We start from the raw sequence: 12837 nt of genomic DNA on the forward strand, positions 1-12837 counted from the left end.
GGAAAAACATTATCAAAAATATTTCTTTATCTGTTAATAATGTTGATGAATTTCTGTTATGGTTAACACTGTGTACAGTTCCAACCCTGTACTATATACTGCCAGCCCACCAAACTACAACCACATACACTTAATCTTTATGTATAAGACAAGAATGCTTACTTAGAATTTTTCTTAAGCGTAACTTGATCAAGAGATTAATTACATTAAGAAACTAAAAGTCTACTTGATTGTTTTTAGTTTCAAAGATATATATTCATAGCACACCTCATAATAAACTTCTTGTTTATAAGGAAGGCATGTTTGGTGTTGCTCCCTTCGTTTGGCACTTCAGCTTCGACTCTAATGGCTAGTTATGGAAGGTTAATTAGCACTGTGCTGGCAACATGACGTACTGCACAGCCTTTAAAAGATCATTGTTTATTATTTACCCTATTTAACTGCTCTTTTTAGTCTTCCCCATTTCCACTTCCCTGCAATGTTTACCTGAATCACACAGTGCTATCAAGTGAAAGGATGAGGGTTGGGCAAGAGCTAGCACATGTTTCTTGTGAAGAGAATGTGAAGCCAAACGGAACAAAACTATTTAAAGACCGTTGTCAATGGAACATCAACTCAATTGGAGGGGAATGCTAACTGCCTAAGAGACCTTTGCAGTGGTTAGCATCACAGTGAGTGACAAGAGAGAGAGAGAGAGAGAGAGAGAGAGAGAGAGAGAGAGAGAGAGAGAGAGATCCTAAACAGAGCAGGACTAATTATGCTGTCTTGGTCCCAAACCCTAAATTCCCACTCCCCTAGGGCTTTGTCAATATTCGACGTCCAGTGCACGACTCAGCATTTTGCCTTTACAGCATTCAATTAAACCCAGAACAAAACCACAGCAACCTGTGGCTTGTAATTTACAGTGAGAAAAGCAGTCAATCCAGAGCCTTTTAGATAGAGACATGCTAAAAGAGACATGCTAATCATGTGTTATCTCAGCACCTATTAACAGCCTTCTTTAGCTTTAAAACAGCAAGTTTAATTAGAGACACCACACCACACAGGTTTAATTTACTGTATGAGGCTTCAACTATGATTCCCGTAAACGTACGAGTGGAAGGTGAAATGAACTTGAGCTTTGTGTTAACTGGCGCTCTCACTACCCTGAGCGCTTTGTGAAAATGCGCTGTGCGCCGCTACTGAAGTGTGCGACGGCCTTGAATCATTTGGTTCAAATCTTTGTAGTTAAGTATTTCAGACTCGGTTGTGTGGTTTCTCACCTGCTTCATTTACTGTTTTCAGAAACCATGTTCACACGCAGGCAGCACTGCTAAAACAATAGTGGCAACCATTTGGAAGCTAAAATGTTTTGGGAAAAACAAGCATCTGTTTTTTTCCTCCATCATTTGAATGCAGGAGATGTCCTTGGCACTGTGTGAAACTTTCTGAAGTGTGAACCAATATTTAAAAAAAATATAATGAGTTTCATTAATACTGCAGTAGGGTATTTGTCTTAAATTCTTTTGTTACAATTCTTTTTTTAAATCCAATCAATAAATAAAATGCTCTGACAAATGACAGAACCGGAAACACCCCGTCCAATCACTGGATGTCTTACCTGCCTGAAGACTTCACACACACCTGAAGAGACACAAACAGAGGGAGGAAAGAAAGGCTTCCAATGAAAAGAGGGTGGAAGAAGCCAGAAGGAAATCTTGAATGAACATCATTATACCTCTTAGTGGTTTATACATGTGAAAGAGACATGCGGTAGATGGATGGGGTTTGAAGGAAAGGTGTTGCACTCCTCTCTTTGTGTGACTTATCAAGCCACATTCACTTTTATTGTTTAGGGCAGTTGTTTTGGGATGAGGGCTGAAGATAGAGTGAGTTTCAGGGATTTTGTCAAAACTGACACACACTGGTTTCTCCCAAATCACCTAATTTTATGTTTTTATGTTAGAGGTTAACAGGGTTTTAAGTACAGCTCTTGGAAGAGACACCAAAATACTGTTGGTTTTAAGGCTACAGTTAGTACCAGAGGCGATTGCTCTAAGACTGCAAGAGAAGCTCAGCTTCCCCTAAAATGTCAAAAAATAAGTGATCAAATATATACTGTTGTGTGTACATGTCATTGAATAAGTATACACTACAACGCGCTCAACTTTTGTTGAGAATCAGCTTCTTATCACTGGTAAAGACGCGGCTTTCCTCCAAATCATTCCCGCAGCTTCACAGTGCTTTAAACAGTGAGGATGCTGAACATCCACAGAGTTCAATAGCGAAGCAGCGAAACGAGACGAGTCATTGGATAAATGCTGGGCTTTGTCCCGCCCATCGGACGCTCAGCGTCTCTGGGGGTCTGGCCTCGGCTGGCCTCGGCTGGCCCGGACGCTCAGCTTCTGCTTGATGATTGGATGATCTGTCTGAGGCTGAATCCCTTTTTGATTGACAGCGAAATGAGCGAATCAGCGATCCTTTGGTGTAAAGATCCGTGGGAGCATTACATTTTCATTCTGTTCTGAGTTGAACCGGACACTTTCTTAATCCTCTTAGCGGCATTTTCTTTGTTAAAAACAACTAGCAACAAATCGAGCTTCTGTTTCCGGTGGGTTTTTTGTAGCTGCTTGTGTTTGGAGACTGACTTCTATCACAGTTTCTGACTTCTATCACAGTTTCTGACCAGCGGGTGCTGCTGAGCCCCTCCACCATCACAAAGCACTCACAGGCGGACACACTTCACATGGGCCAAGGCCGTTTAAGCAGCCTAGCTCTGCTGGCCATTGAGAGGACACTACTCAAGTCCCTGGAAAAGACGCCTTGTTGGTACGACAGGGTCACAGATCATTTTCTTGAAAAGGAACGGAGGGTAGAATTTACGTATAAATAAACCGACACATTTTATGATGTAGGCCGACATTGAGCTTCCCCTCCTTGAAAGACCAGCATCCGCCGCTGGTTAGTACGTTAAACCAGTAATATCAAGAATGGCCTGTAGAGGACGACCATAACTAGCTGACAAATAAGCTACTTTCAGCAGGACAAATCGGATGTTTCTTTTTATTTAACAGGTTTATTTGAGAGAGCAAACCCAAGTAACTTTAGAAATGAGCCCAAATACCAACAACTGAGAACCAACAACCAACAGTTTTGAGCAACCTCTCAGAATAAAAGTCCAAAATCCATTATACAGCGCAGTCCTGGCCACTCTGGTGGTGGAGGCAGTGAAGAAAACCACTCTGAGGCAGAACTCAAGACTCCAAACCGTGAAAACTAATTTCTAATCTATAATTGATTCATAATTAGAACAAAATTTTAATGCATGTTACTTTATATTATTTGAAAATTCTATAGTTATGTTTACAATGGGATAAGTCTATGTTTTTAACAGGAATAAGTGGAAGACTTTTATTTTATGTCGACTGGACAAATCGAGTACATACGGAGTGGAGGTAAGAGGATGCTGCAAATGTCCAAGCTGTCTCTTTAAGACTAGAATGCAGCCATTTTGTTCCTTGGGGCTGCCATGGTGACAATTTTGTGTGTGTGTGTGTGTGTGTGTGTGTGTGTGTGTGTGTGTGTGTGTGTGTGTGTGTGTGTGTGTGTGTGTTGAGCGGGCAGGACAACATGTGTCAGTTGTCAACAGATCAGATGAAGAGAGTGTGCAGGTGCCTGGCTGTGACACTGGCCCCACCCCCTCCAGCTCTGAGTGACAAGAGGAAACCAGCTCCACTGCTGTATCCTTGCTGGCAATTAAAAGCCCTAATTAATCAGAGCTATTTAAAGCAGTCCATTCATCCCCCCGGCAGGCGCACAGACGAGAACGAGAAGATAAACTGAAAACTCTTTCTCTCCTTCCCCCTCCATTATTCCCCCATACTTTTGGTTTACCTTCCCCCAGACGCCGTCTGCCTCTGTCCACTTCTTGTCAACACTTTGAGCTCTGTATAAAGGCCACGAGACTGGGAAACATCCTGCTCAGCAGAAACAAAGTAAATCCAGACCACATGAACTCACTGGTATCAGTGATCACTGCTGCAGAGGTCAACAGAACGGAAAGAGAAGAGCATTTTCATTGCCACAAAAATTATTTTAAGTCCAGTGATGCTATGACAAGTAGAAGGTGGAACTTCCTAAAATATCAACAATAACATAAGCTTTTTACGGCTCTATTCCTCTCTTCTTGAGTGCTATTGGTCTAAAATAAACTGGCAAATTTCTGATTTCTGAAAAAACATCACAACTAAGCACAATAAAATGAAGACATATTAGTAAACCCAAAAATAAAACTCGAGTCAAAATACTACCATTTGAAAATAGTAACTCTGTTGTGGTCACTTCACTGGCTCCATGTATCATACTTTAAAACCCAGACACCTGAATAAATAACCAAGAATGGACCAGACCCTCTCTAGATGTCGGCAACTGTCATAACCCCATCCATGCCTCAGGTAAATCAAATTTCAAGTACGGCTCGGCTACAACTGGAGTGGCAGACAAGCCACAAGACCCTTCTCAGTCCAGACACAAAGCTGGTGGACTCAACTTCCACTGATTTACTGTCTGAACAGCACTCCCTCAAAGTCCAAGAAATCACATATTTACCCACGCTGGGTATATGTAAAGCCACCTTAGTGAAAATACATCATTTTTACAATGGTAACTCCCGACGAAGGGAAGGTTTTAGCAGCTTAAAATGGAGTGTGGAGCCGTTTGAGATTCAGCCAAGGTTTTTGTCATCTGTTAGAGGGCTAGTTATTAAAGGAATCACTGTAAAACTACAACACACATGATCAAATGTGTGTCAACGCCTGTAACACACGAAAAACCAAATTTGGAACGTTCCTGTTTGGGCGAGAAATGTAAAAATTGACCCCCTAGTTTAGTGCTAACATAGTATTAGAAATACCAAAGAGATGCTAGAAACATATTTCTTTTTTGTTTTTATTAGATGCACAAAGAAGTTATAAAGCTTTTATGTTCATTACGTGTGATTGTAATTCGAATATTCTACTGCTCTTTTGCCATTTTATGGTAACTGTTGCTTAGTAATGAAAATTTCATTAGTCATTTTATTTAAAAAAGGTAATAAAAAAGACCTGAGAATCAGAGGGAGGCACAGCAGGTAGTGTCGCAGTCACCCCACTCCAGGGTTCGATTCCCGCTCCAGGTGACTCTCTGTGAGGAGTGTGGTGTGTTCTCTCTGTGTCTGCGTGGGTTTCCTCCGGGTGCTCCGGTTTCCTCCCACAGTCCAAAAACACACGTTGGTAGGTGGATTGGTGACTCCAAAGTGTCCGTAGGTGTGAGTGTGTGAGTGAATGTGTGTGTGTTGCCCTGTGAAGGACTGGTGCCCCCTGCAGGGTGTATTCCCGCCTTGCGCCCAATGATTCCAGGTAGGCTCTGGACCCACCGCGACCCTGAACTGGATAAGGGTTACAGATAATGAATGAACGAATGAATGAATGAATCAGATGAAAATCCAAGGACTTGTTTACAAAAACAGGTTTTGCAAATTATGGAAATTAACAAAAAATAATTGTGTAGTGGGAGGGTTTGCTACCATCAAGTGCAATGTGTTTTATGGCAGAATTTTTGCAGCATATTTATAATAATAATAATAAGAAGAAGAAAAATCTGAACAATTACAACTTGTGAGTTTCGGTTTAGATTATTTACAAATAAGTCAGAATTACAAAAAAGTATTAACATCAAAATCACTGTGTGTAAACAATCTAAACCAAAACTCACAAGTACTTTTGGATACAATATTATTATTATTATTATAAGAACAGAACAAATTGATGCACATGCTTTTACGCCTCTTTTTCCTGATGGAGCTCGAGTAGCGAATGCAGTGACCAATGAATATTTCTCACTGCCATTTTCAAACTACTTCATAGATACACATAAAGCCTTTCCAGAAGAACAGAGGCTCTTACTGCTGCAAGATCGAGAACAAACTGCTAATTAATGACCATCATTCCTGAAGAAATTTTGGATGAGCAGTCGTCAAACCTCTAACCCTGTTACGTAGGTTTACGGTCTAAACCTGGATCCACAGAGAAGTTTAACCGTGTTCATACAGTGACTTGCGTGTGAGCTTTTGTGAAGCTGAAACTTTCTCAGGAACCCTGTCAATGTTGAATATGCTTTGTGAGACAGTGCAGAACAGCAGGGGTTCTTCAGTTCTCAAAGCAGTCTTCCACAACTGAACCCCTACTCCGAGCAGTCACTAAACAAGACAAGTCATCATTTCCAGAAACTCCAGAAGTTTAGAAACAGAGCTTTAACTGGAAGTGCAGTAACTGTCAAACACACATTTTATAGCTCTTTACACACTGTAACACCATGAGTTAATGCTTCATGTAAAATCAAGGGTGTTAATAAGGCATTTGTCCCCCTTACGCACCATGGGTTTACCTTTAATTAGTTGAATTAACTCCAGTATGTGTTGTGCTGGTGCGAGTGGATCAGACACAGCAGGTGCTGCTGGAGTTTTTAAACACAGTGTCCACTCACTGTCCACTCTGTGAGACACTCCTCCCTCATTAGTCCACCTTGTAGATGTGAAGTCAGAGACCGTAGCTCATCAGGACGCTGTCGGCTGGATGTTTTTGGTTGGTGGAATATTCTCAGTCCAGCAGGGAGAGCTTTAAAAACTCCAGCAGCCACTGCTGTGTCTGATCCAATCAAACTAGTGAAACACACATTAACAAGTAACAACAGACCAAATCATACCTGCTCTGTGGTGGTCCTGACCATTAAAGGACGGGGTGAAATGGGGCTGCAGTGTATCCACAGCAACAGATAAACCACCGTTTGTAATTGTAGAACTGAAGTTTTCCCCTATGGCCAATGTAGCTCACAAAATGGACAATGAGTGGAGATACAAGGCAGGTAAGTTTATTGTTTTAATGTTTACGCTGCTACGGTAATGGATCCGAGTATAAAATGATTCACTGCTGTGAAACAGAAAATTCAGAGTGAGATCGAACTAAGTTTGGAGTTAGCTAGCTAAGCCATAAATCCTGCTTTATGAGACAGGCCCCTGGTTGAGACAGAAATACATTTATCCCAATTTACAGCAAGTGGAAAATAATTTCCTTAGCCCACCAGCTTCCCCTGTGCCCTCCGAGTGAATATTTCTGAGATTCCTTCAGAAAAAAATGCTCTTCTTTAATAAAAAGCAATTCAATTCTGCTCATCACTTCCAGTTTACAGCTGCCCAATTCACATTTTGTTCCCATCACTTTTCATATTTTCTGCTAGGGCTGGATTTACACAGTGAAGTTCAGTGCATCGTTAGTCGCTTGAAACCTGCAAGATGCTAAATGTCACTTCAGCCAACAGTTTTATCCGTCTGAGCTTTAGGAACTAAACTGTAAGAGGTCACAGGCAAGAATGGTCCTTCTCTAGAGTAGCCCCTACCAAGCCAATAAAAACTATGATGAAAATATTCCAACCTATATATACACACTTACAACCTAGGGACGGCACAATATTGCGACAGGTGTCACTGTCACACAGCTGCAGGATCCTGGGATTATGGGTTCGAGCCTAGTTCAGGGTCTGTGAGGGGTTTGGTGTGTTCTCCTTGTGTCTGTGTGGGTTTCCTCCCATGGTCCAAAAACACACGTTGGTAGGTGGATTCATTCATTTATTATCTGTAACCCTTATCCAGTTCAGGGTCATGGTGGGTCCAGAGCCTACCTGGAATCATTGGGCGCAAGGCGGGAATACACCCTGGAGGGGGCGCCAGTCCTTCACAGGGCAACACAGACACACACTTTTGAGTCGCCAAACCACCTACCAATGTGTGTTTTTGGACTGTGGGAGGAAACCGGAGCACCCGGAGGAAACCCACGTGGACAACACACCAACTCCTCACAGACAGTCACCCGGAACGGGAATCGAACCCACAACCTCCAGGTCCCTGGAGCTGTGTGACTGCGACACTACCTGCTGCACCACCGTGCCGCCCGGTAGGTGGATTGGTGACTCAAAAGTGTTCATAGGTGTGAGTGAAAGTGTAAGAGTGTTTCACCCTACAAAGGACTGGCGCCCCCTCCAGGGCATATTCCTGCTTTGTGCCCAGTGACAGTGAATGAATTCATTAATATAGAACCTATTTTTCATAAAGAAAACATAAGAAACACTAAATAATATTTTGAGAAACTGATGCAGGACCACAAGACTACAAGATAAGGAAGAGCAGCCACGTAAAAACCTGTGCCAAGTTGACGATGGGGATCAGTTAATCCACTCTGTCAAACCCTCACACCATCAGCCGAAACTGCAACAACAACTACAGACTGCGCAGATTTTCCACACCATAAAAGTTGTAAGGGAAGGTTCTGATCTATTGATTCTAACCCGAGACAGAACAATTGGTCATGTTCACCTCTAAGAGTCAAAACACAGAACCTAGGCAATCCTTCACTTAACATCTGATAAAGTGACCACTGGAGCAAGAACCGATTAAAGGGCAGATGTAGTCGCTTCGTCTTTTATCTCTTCTTGTTCACTACGAGCGGAACCTCTGGAGACATACTGCTGAGTTTAAATCTTTTATAAGGCCTCTGCAGCAAGCCACCAAAATAATTAGTTACGTTTCAGCAGCCTATGACCCAGCGAGCACGATGCATCCAACACCACACTGTCACACAAGAAACCTCCAAACGAGAGGCTTAAACAAGGGCGCAAAGCTGCATTTATGCACAGCACAAGTGCACCCCCTTGTGGAGTGGCCCTAATTGGATGAGTATGTGAAAAACACGAGTGTATGTGAAAAACACGAGTGTGTGTGAATAACGATGTACGTATGTACGGTGTCAGACTGTCGCTCTGGTGGTGCCCTCAAAGCTACACATTCAGTTTGGTTAGGGAATGTAATTGTGGCTTGTCCTATAATAACAGTACATTTTAAAGTTGTGTTGATTTCACACACCCCATTGCATCTCTAGGACCTACGTAATAGCGAATCAAAAGACTAATAGAGGCTCTGAAGTTCTTAATGCACCGTGTTTACTGTGCTCTATCTTGTGAAGCATGCAGTGCACCGGTAATGTCTCTTAAAAGCAACAAAAATATAAATTAGCGTAAAGCAGCTTCACAGAGAGTGCTTCCCTTGATCAGCTAACTCAGACACGGACTTGATTATAGTGGACTTGACTAAACACAGCCTTCCGGGCTCACTCCTAATAGGAGCCTTTGTTGGTATTTATTACCTATGAATACTTATATACATGTAGTGTTGAATTATTTTTCATATTCCTGCGTTTTCAGCCAGGGAAAGACCCAGCTTAGGACCCACAACCACCACAAGGCCTCAAAACCAGCTCAGAGGGTATATTTTGTATCAAATGGTGCGCACATGGGTTTATTAAATCTGTAGCAAAGCGGGAAATAAATTCTGTGTTCTGAAGCAGCTGCACAAGAGCCTTAAAGCACCATGTTCATTGCCAAGTGTAGGCTAGTGGGGTATGAAACTAAAGCTCAAGTGTCAGAGCGAATCCTTTAAGGATTTCTTTAAAAAATAACAGTGGATGAGCGGAAGCAGAAAGTGCAACCAACATCTAGGACTGAACTTTGAAGTAGAGAGAGAGAGAGAGAGAGAGAGAGAGAGAGAGAGAGAGAGAGAGAGAGAGAGAGAGAGAGAGAGGACATGGAATGTATGAAGGGTGGTCTCTGACTTTTGCACAGTGCTGTATCATGGCTTCGCATTCGCACATTCACACGTTCCAAAGTGTCACTTTAGATCAGTGTCATATCAAACACCGCAAATATGAACACATTAAATCAGTCTCTAAATATAGACCACTCACGTACACAGAGCAACGCTTTGCAGTGACCTCTTCACCAGCCCACAGCTTTGAGGCTGTCCATCACTCCCGTCCAGCGAGGGAGCAGGAGGGAAAGAAGAAGAAAATGTTTTTTTTTTTTGGAAAAAAAAAAGACAGAAGCATCAAAACTGTATCATTTTCCTTTCATTTCTCCCTGGGCTGCTCTGCAGACGCCTCAGAACGATCAATAATTGAGCAGAGCTCCTCCATGCCTCAGTCTCCGACGCTTCTTCTCAAAGCGCCATTTTTAATCGGACACACAATCTCTCACTGTTTGCAGATCATTCACCTCCTGTGTGTTATTGTGATACAAAATATCGACATATGAGATCAATGGCACAGTCGGGCATCAATACCCAAGCATGGTGGTGTGTGTTTGTGTGTTTGGGCCACTTCTGAACATTTAGAGCCTTTAAACAACAACCTACTTGAAGGACCCCTTATTGTTTTTGATGCAGGGACAGAATAAGAATAAATGCAATAATGATTTTAATATGCTGTGGGAAATATATTGATGGCTGCTCAGCCAATGCTTCTCCCAAACAAGGGCTGGTTTGTGTCCTTTTCTCTACTGTAACACCCTCTGCTCTCCTTGAAAGGCTTTACACTTCATGTTTGAAGCACTGCTATAAGGCATTGGAGGGATAAGGTCAGGTACTGGTGCTAGATGCTGTCCACAAAGCAGGATTTCTCAGTTATCCTGAAACCTTAAGCCCTAAGTCAAGCCTGTCCAAAGGGAAAATAGCCGAGGGATACCTCAGTTTAATGCGATCCTCAAATTGGGCTTTGATTATCTGGGTAACTGGAAAGTAATCAATGGAATAACCTCCAGATCACAACTCCCATTCCAACAACTGCTCTCCAGCTCAATGCGAACTTACGGGGGGAGGCGAAATCATACTTTTGGGCAGGAATTCATGGCTTTGGGATGTGCGTGAAGCCCAGCCTTCAGATAGGTGTGGGGCAGATGTGGGAGCAAGGTTTTCCATCGTGGAATTGATGTCTATTTGGAGGGTTTATAAAGAGCTGAGAGGTGGAGTTCAGGCGTAGTCCGATTCCCAAAATATTGTCATTACATTACTCCAATGGACATGGGGAATTTATGGTGTGTTTCCACTGCATGGGATTGGTTCTACTTTGCTATTTTACCCGTTTGCTTTTCCACTAGCACAGCTAACCCCACAAAATGGAGCCTGTGATGTCACAAAAACCCCATCTCTATCAGGAACTGCAGGCTTCCACACCAGCGGCGGTAAAATTAGGCGCCGTTTACTCATCATGTTTTTTTTGGTTTATTGGACTGAACACAGCTCCGCACCCCAGTTCTCACAGATCAGTTCTCCTTGTTGCACTTTCTGCATTTGCTGGAGATTTTCATCAGCCACCGACCCAAGGAGCGTTTGAATCCCGGCGAGTTTTGTGATCGACTGTTCTCTCTGGCCAATCAACATTTTACTTTGGTTTACTTGTCACAATTTGGTACCTACTTCACACGGTTGGAACCGTAAACAAGCAGAGACTGAAGAAAGACCTGAATCCAGGGACCAGGACCAGATTTGGCCAATGAAAAACAAAAGAGCCGAGCCACTAGGTTCATGTGCAGCTGCTCTGTAATGTCCTTTTCTATTGAATGCACTGGAAGTGAATGTGTTAAAAGTGATGTCATGAATGTGATGCCATTAGTGTCAGCTATTTGAGCAAAATGTTAATAAATGTTCATGTTGTTTTTCTCAGATTGACTACTAGTTGCATCTACATTTTTAAAACATTACTGTGGCTTTAATTATGGGTTTAAAAGAAAAATATGCAGTAATTTCACCTTAAAACTTGCTTCAAAATCATTTTTAATGCTTCACTGAAGTGTAATAAGGAGAACAGAGCTTGTGTCATTGCTCATCCAGGCTCAGCAATGTAGAAGCTGCACTATGTAACTTTCTGAGGAGCGTTGGAAACCTACCCCCTCCCTTCAGGCCAGTGCTGTAAAAAGAAATCACACTCTTTTGTTGTGGTGGAGCCCAGTAGCAAAAATACAAAGTTCTCTCTCCATTCAAAGAAACAGGAGCAGAAATAACTACCTGGTGTTACCAAGACTGCCACGAAGTGGACAGACCTTCCTTCAAGGACACTGACCATACTGAGCCAGTCAGCCGTTGGTCTGCAGAGCAGCATGTTACAGCAAACAAGCCTTCGCGTTTGTTAGCTTGTTAGATACACAGGTGGACCCTGAAGCTGAGGACAAGCACCAGCCCAGAGAGAGGCGCATGCAGCACAAAGCAAAATACAGCTCTGCCCTTGCTCAGTGGGGCTGGATTACTGTACACAAAGAACAGACAATGCCACATGTTTGGTCTTCCTATGGGGAAAGATAAAGGGCAAGCTAGCGCCAAGTAGGGGAGGTTCAAAGAGAATAAGTGTATTAGATCTCACGGTGCGGGTGGTGTTTTCTGAATCTGCTATTAACCCAAGAGGGGAATTTGTTCAGAGCGCTCTGTAAAAGGGACTAGCAGTGGTGCAGTTCTCTGGGGAGTAGGAGCTTGTCTTCAGAAGGGAACCCAGCCCCCCTGGAAAATAAATAAATAAATAAAAACACCTCCAAAACCGCTCTCAGCAGCTGCAGTTTCAGACAGGCCAAGTATTATGGTAAAACTGACCTTTTAGGTGCGCTGGGAAGTCGTGACGGACCATATAAATTACACAGTTCCAGGAGGAACCTATAGGAGAGCCATAAATTCAACACAACACAAAATAGTATTTTACAAAACTGGCATTGCCTTTGGAAGCATATGGACATACCCAGGGAAACCAGACTGAAGCCATATTCTGATTAGATTTGTTTTACACAGGAAGGTGAGGTAATGTAAGAATTAGGATTGAAAAATGAATTAACTCAGTGATTTTAGTTCAGTCTGAATACAATACTGAGGAACAGGGTGTGTGCTCATGAGGTGAGACAGTGGCACTAAAGTAGTGTTTCTGCCACACAACTCTGGGGTCCAGGCATTGGGGGTTCAAA

Source organism: Hoplias malabaricus, chromosome 6 (assembly GCF_029633855.1).
Source record: "Hoplias malabaricus isolate fHopMal1 chromosome 6, fHopMal1.hap1, whole genome shotgun sequence".
Lineage (NCBI taxonomy): Eukaryota > Metazoa > Chordata > Actinopteri > Characiformes > Erythrinidae > Hoplias > Hoplias malabaricus.